Source organism: Triplophysa rosa, linkage group LG5, assembly GCF_024868665.1.
Source record: "Triplophysa rosa linkage group LG5, Trosa_1v2, whole genome shotgun sequence".
NCBI classification, from domain to species: domain Eukaryota; kingdom Metazoa; phylum Chordata; class Actinopteri; order Cypriniformes; family Nemacheilidae; genus Triplophysa; species Triplophysa rosa.
In genome coordinates, this window is record NC_079894.1 from 24,615,628 (window position 1) to 24,623,163 (window position 7,536).

A 7,536-nucleotide genomic window follows, 5' to 3' on the forward strand; every position below is an offset into this window, starting at 1 on the left:
TTTTGATAACTTTATGATTTATAAACAGGCGATATGCTGGCCTTTGTTACTTGGGGTCCTTTCTAGTTGACGTTTACGTTTACTCCATAGACATAAAGAAATACTAGAAATTTGAGCTCGGTCAATATTTTGAAACATTGAAGGGTATAAGGAACACTCAACTCAACTCTCTCAACTCAACTTTATTTATATAGCGCTTTTACAATTTTCATTGTTACAAAGCAGCTGCACAAGAGACACCACAGTATTGGTGTCGAGATGAAGCCCCATGAAGCATTGAAGCTTTTCAGCCAAGTGGCTCATAAAAGGGTTCATTTCTCGAAGCTTAATTTGCTCACATTACCATCTGGTGGCCAAAGAGTGTAAAACAACATTACTGATGTGGTCTGTGATACACTGTATTTTGCCCCATTTAAGGCTTATTAATAACGGTAAAGAAAGAAAAATCACTTAGACTAATCTATTTATATGAATATAATGTGTCTGGTGGTATATAATGATGGTATAACATAACAGTGTAATAAACTTGAAATGAATGGGGCTATCAAATGTGTGTTAAATGTGCGTAATTTGTCTAAAGCGATACAAGCCTCGACACGCGCTTCACTGAAAGCTTCCAGGATTTCTCGACATACGCTCCGAAGCCTCGGCACAGAACGTAACATCACTACACCAAAGCGAAAAGAACGGTGGACTATAATTGTAAAGCCTTGAATTTCATTTTTTAGACTTTTTTCTTTTTTGTATCTTGTTTGTTAATTTGATATACCCCTGTGTATATAGTTTTTATTATGTTTTTTTCTTTTATAGTATGTTGTTGTTGTTGTTAATTAAGCATTAATAATAATAAAAAAGAAATACTACAGGGTGCATTGGCTGCTTTGGTCAGCTGCTGCGATACGTCAACGGCGCCGCCATATTGGTCGTGGCAAGAGTAGCATGTAAACAAATGCAAGTTAAAGGTGTAGTTTTTTATTAACAGCGGCCACTAGCGTTGTATTATAGATTTGCCACGAATCGCTCAGTCCAAACACGATGGTGGCCACCACAGTACAAAAAGATGTCGTTCTCATGTTGAGGCAGGGAAGAGATTTTGCGGGCATTAAAGACTGTAGAAAGAGCGATGTTACATAAAACTAGATGAGGTTGTGGAGTGCAATAAATGAGGAGACAAGAGACGGAAGATAAGTCTTGTCCGCTTACTCTCCACTTTAATATATCTCACACCGAACAGCGAGTGAGTCCAAAAAACAGCACACACATCTCAAAACCCCTCCCTCTCTTAAAGGTACAGTACCTTATTAACAGCGGCCACTAGCGTTGTATTATAGATTTGCCACGAATCGCTCAGTCCAAACACGATGGTGGCCACCACAGTACAAAAAGATGTCGTTCTCATGTTGAGGCAGGGAAGAGATTTTGCGGGCATTAAAGACTGTAGAAAGAGCGATGTTACATAAAACTAGATGAGGTTGTGGAGTGCAATAAATGAGGAGACAAGAGACGGAAGATGCGTCTTGTCCGCTTACTCTCCACTTTAATATATCTCACACCGAACAGCGAGTGGGTCCAAAAAACAGCACACACATCTCAAAACCCCTCCCTCTCTTAAAGGTACAGTACCTTGGTGAATGTCTCCTTTAATATTACTTGTGGTTCGCCACAAGGTAAAAGTTTGTGAACAAACTTTATGTTGGCTTGAGAAAGACAGAGGGAGAGAGACCACAACCAGGCAAAATGTATGTGGTTTATTAAGTTTCTTATTAGAACTTATTATGTTTTGCTGGATGGATGGTGTTATGTCTTATTGCAGACAAGAAGCTGGAGACTGTAAATCCTTTCAGTAACTTTATTAACGCTCTAGCACTATATCATAACATCCAGACACATGCTCCGTATATCTCTAACTCTTCTTCTCTCTGCCTCTCTATGCAACTCGAGTAGATCGAGTGCCACCTAGCGGTACATTGATGCAACAACATCACATAATCTCCTCTTAGTTAAATGATGCTCCTGTAACCAACAAGTAACATAAAACAGAAAGAACAGCAAATCTGCCATGCATCAACAATTTCACACATAAATGAACTACACCAAGCAACACACCAATTGAATGCAGAAGAATATTACAAACAACAAGCAACATGAACCAAACTACTCACTCAGTACTCAGTACTCGACTTTCATGTAAGTATATGATATATATACAGTAAATTGCAAAAGTCCATGTCAAATTCTGTAACTAATAGACATAGTCCTTTAGCCAACCGGGCTCACGTCTTTGACGTTGTTCTCTTGGACCAGCATCAGAAGACACTGAATTTCCAGACAATGGAACATGAGAGGGCATCACGTTTTCAGCATTGGCTGTCATTCCATTATCCAACTCTCTAGTTGGCACGGGTGCAAGACACAATGCATGCCACTTTTTTCCATCATCCAAGAGGTAAGTGTAAGGACCAACTTTTTTCCTGACCTCAATTGGAGGAGTGAACTTTGGATAAGCTTTTGGTACATGTACAGACTTTTTAATGCGCACTTTATTCCCTGGTCGAAAAGAGAAATGTCGCACACGATGCTTGTGGTCAAAGTGAGATTTCATGACATCCTGACGTGAGGAAACACGCTTCTGCAGTGGTGTCGGCTCATGACCAGAAAGTGAAGGTTTCAGGACATTGAGACAGGTACGCATTTTCCTTCCATGAAGCAATTCGAATGGGGAAACACCCGTTACAGCATGAGGTGTAGCGCGGTAAATCTGCAGGAAGTCAGTCACTGTTGATTTCCATGTTGCTGATTGTAGGATTGCTGATTGGATTGCACTCTTGAGAACTCTGTGAAAGCGTTCAATAGCACCATTTGCAGCAGGATGATACATTGAAGTACGAATGTGCTTAATATCTCTGTCTTTCAGGAACGCAGCAAACTCAGGAGAAGTGAATTGAGGCCCATTATCACTGACCAGAGTGGTCGGGTTTCCGTGTCTGCTGAAGACAGAGGTAAGAAATGCAGTCACCTGTTTTGTTGAAACAGACGCAGTAAAGGCTACCTCAGGCCACTTACTATAATAGTCAGTGAGTGTCAGAGCATATTGACAGTCCCAGACAGCAGTCTTGAACGGGCCCACATGCCTAAGGCCATCAAACATATTGTGTAACTTAGTCGACACGCGCCGGACGGCTAGTTATGGACGCTGCGCGCCGACGACCCCAAAATTTTCCCAGGTTGCCCGGCGGTGCCGAAACGAAGGGGAGAGTGCCCGCAATCGAACGGAAACGTCATGGGGCGGCGGCGACGCCCGGGAGACCCCAGAAAAATGCCCAAAGTGCCTAATTTTTGAGTCACGGAACGAAGGGTTAGGCGCTCTCTCGGGCAGAACCACGAGGGGGCGACTCGACGTACGGTCCCAGCCTAAGCCGCGCGCGCCGATCAGGTTGCGACCGGGAATTTTGCGAAATCACAAAAAGACAAAGCTAAGTGTAATTATTGTGACAAACTATTATGTTGCAAGACGGGTGTCACCAGCAATATGGCAAAGCATCTGCGGTTGGTTCATCGTATCGAATTACAAGAATGCACCGTGATTGATGCGTTGCGCATCCCGAGTGCCCACACTTCATTAGCCGCTGATGACACTAGTGCGGGGACAACGCCCGAGCCATGCGCACATCAATGTTATGTCATTTTTTTGCGCTATAAAATCATCCTACCTGTTTATTTTATACTGCTAAGGGAATCTGTGTATTTCCATTGTTAAATCATTCTGCATATTTATTTCATACTGGTAGTACAATATGATAGGGTATTGCGCAGTAAATTAATCAAACCTGTTTATTTTGTCGATGTGGTTTAGATTATATTAGTTTTGCCCTGCGGTAGGAAAATCTGACAGGGTAGTACAATTCGTTAGGAATCGGAATCGATAAGCAGAATCGAATCGGAATCGATAAATTTGAAACGATGCCCAACCCTACTCCTCACACAAAATTCCAAAATTACAGTGTCCTGCTAGTCTACTAACAGCAGACTCTTCAGACTCTTGTTTAGGCATGTTAAATTTAAAACAAAGTCAATCACTACCATGTATTGAATATTTTGCTGTGCGCTTAGCGATGAAGCAATCAAAATGTCCTCCGCTTCATAATTTTTTTTCTGTATTTTCCAGACAAAAGCTTTCCAACATTAGCAGGAAGTGTGGTGTCATTTAAATGACATGTATAAATTATGATGTCAAATCCGACATGAAATGGTGACTTAAAATGCTCAACCAACGCTGTCAAGTCATGACCAAAGTCATAGCTAAGATGTATATTGCTCAATAGAACATAAAAGACAGTTCATGTGCAGTCTGGTTTTCAACCAAGATATCACATGCTACATCCTGCAATCTGACAAGCAAAAATCATAAAGGAGAATAAACTAAATCTCACAGCATGCCTGCGGCATAAAACGCTCTTTACTCTTTCGTGCATGCTTAGATTTTCCTACAGAAACCTGTTGGGACATATATAAAAGCTACAGTATCATTAAATTGATACATTTATCAAATTTATGCTGTAAGACTTTGCGCTGTGAGTCCCTTTGAATAAAAGCATGTACCAAAAGTGTAAATGTGCAATGCAAATTGATTTCTTAGAAAGTTGATACAAGTGCAGAGTTTGTGCACAGTGTCTGTCTGAATTTTAGTTTTATTTACATATGTAAGTGCTTATTGTCAAAACCCTTAAAGTAAATATCATACTTACAAATCACCTCTGTTGCCTCTTTTGTTATTGTGATTTATATATTTTTCTGTTTCATTATTTCCTCCCACGTCTTCAAACTTTATTTCTTCATTCAATTAATCAGAATTGTTCTTAACTACACTTTTATATTCAGTTAGTGTTTCTACTGTGTGTGGTGCTAATGCAGAACCTTATGTCAAAGCTTTAGCTCTATTATGAAGTTAGCCAATTGTACAGACAATGCTGTATTTGTGAAATGGACCGGAATCTGTCTATGTAGGCGTTTCGTTCGCTGTAACTATGACCAGAAGGACCTACACAAGAACTTTTTACTGAAAAATCACCTGTGACAGTCAGTGATATAAAAAGCGATCTTAAAAGTGTGTGTGTGTGTTTGAAAGTTGGTGTAACAGAAAGAGAGTGGGAGAGAGAGGGTGGAGGGAAGAAGAGAGGAAGAGAGATTTACAAGCTAGATAATGAAGACTGTGTTAATTGGAATGGATACATCGGGGAGGAAAATGAAATAAAACTAGAAAATTTAAATGAGAATGTTGAGCGTTTAGATTTTAAATGAGGCCAGCAGCCCTGACCCAGCACCGCCACTGCTACTTAATGAGGACACAAGAAAATTATACACACAAAATGCTTAAAATTTGACACACAAATACAGAAAAAGAACCTGAGTGTTTGTTTGCTCATAATCTATTGGCACAGATTGTGAAAACAGAATAAACTGTATTTTATCCAATAAACCATTTTGTTGAAAGCACATAACCAAAACTATCTTCAATAGTTTGACTCTAGTATTTTGTACGGGTAGACGCGTCACAACCCAGTCTCAAGCGCATAGGCACGGAATTTGGAATCAATTAATTTGTGTTCATGGACACGAATTTCCCCATTTTTTTTGTCACTCAGCACGACTTGTTTTTGTTTCACCAGCACGACTTTCAATACACAGGCCGCGAATACAGTATGTACATTTATATATTTTATATGGCTAACCAACACCTTACCTCCCCTCAAACCCTAAAATAGCAGCCGCAAAGGCTAATTTTGGCAAAAACGTGAGTGTCACGAGGTGGCAAAGCAACAATAAATGGCTACCCTAACCCCACCCCTAAACCTAACGTCACAGGGGAAGAGTCAAATCATAACAAAACATACGAATGAGATTGTAGGAATTCAGGAATTGTATTGTTCCCCTTTTAAAATAGTTATGAATTCCGATCAGATTGCGTTGATATATATTTATACATATGAAAGACATCGCATATTAAAATACTTTAGATTGAAAGTCGTGCTGGGTGACACGAAAAAAATCCGTGCTGACTGAAGAAAAAAGGGGAAAATTGGTATCCACCAACACGAATTAATAGATTACAGTTCGTGAGACTGTGTTGCATATCAGGGTCATAAAGCCATGTAAGAATAATGACTGCCTGAACGTTTTCCCTAAAATCTATTTATGGATTTACTACACCAGATCACAAATGATACTCATGAACAGCTGTGTTTATGGGGTCATCAGCATATAAACGCTGCAAACACTGCCAGCTTGAAAGACTTCTTTAAATCTAAAATGTGGAAATCTCACTTTAAATAAATAAACATGACTAAAAAATGTATAACAAGAGAGTCGCTTTGACCTAGGGCTGGGCGATATGGCAAAAAAGTAAACTCGATAGTTTTTTTCTATATTGATCGATGACGATATTTATTTCGATATATATATTCAATTAAAAAACTGTATTTAAAATAATCTATTTTAAATACAGTTTATTAACAAAAGTTAACCTTTAACCAGTTAAAATTCAATTAAATGAAATGCACTGTTGCAACACAGAGGATATAAGGCCATAAACAACATGTACCAGTTCATTCAGTCTCATTTTGACTCAATTGACTCGTTAAGTAAAAGGAGTGTTCATTCAGTACATTCAACCAATGAAAGGGCTCCGTTACTGCGTACATTCGAACGCTATTGGCTCAGCACCTGCGCACATACATAACGCTGCAATAATGTCTTGATGGAATAGTGGGATTCATTCAATGCATTCAGTGAACCTTAGTCTTTCAAAAAGACATCTCACATAAACTGTAGTACATTTCTTTAATCATGCAAGCATCTTACATACAAGGTTCAATATTTGAATGTGCACACAAACTCACTTCATTACATCTCTGATCTGTACAGGGCATCGCTGGTTTGTTTCATATGCACCAGCTCATGTTAGCAGGTATGTTAACGATGGATATAAAAACGTTTGTGCTTGAGTTTCGAAGTAACTCGCTTGCAATTGCGCCTCAAGTTTGTTTTGTTTAACCGGCGATTGTGAAAACAAAATAAGACACTTGATAAACCGCGTGATGACAACTCGAGGTTAGTTTCACCTTTGTTTCCGCTTCCAGTAATGTTTTCCTCCTCATGTCGAGTTTTCTTTGCCAAGTGCAGTATGAAATGGACTTTGTACTTTGACGCGCATGATAAAAGCTGCACGCTGACTGACTGTTGTTGCGTTTATTTCTGCGTTCTGTTAGACTGTAAGATTAATCCATATCGAGTCAAATGCCAATAGCTTATCATCGTTTTTGAAATACATTCTTCTATCGCGATTCAATATGATATCGTTTATCGGCACAGCCCTACTTTGACCCCACTTTATTATAATGGTGGAAGAATATCTTACCAGACCTATGAATAAAGAAGAGGTCTTCGTTCCAGAGATTTCATTTCTCTTTAATGATAGCTTCTGATTCTACTGCCCCTTCACTAAATTAAAGCTTTAAAGGCCTTTCGAGTTTTGGCAGT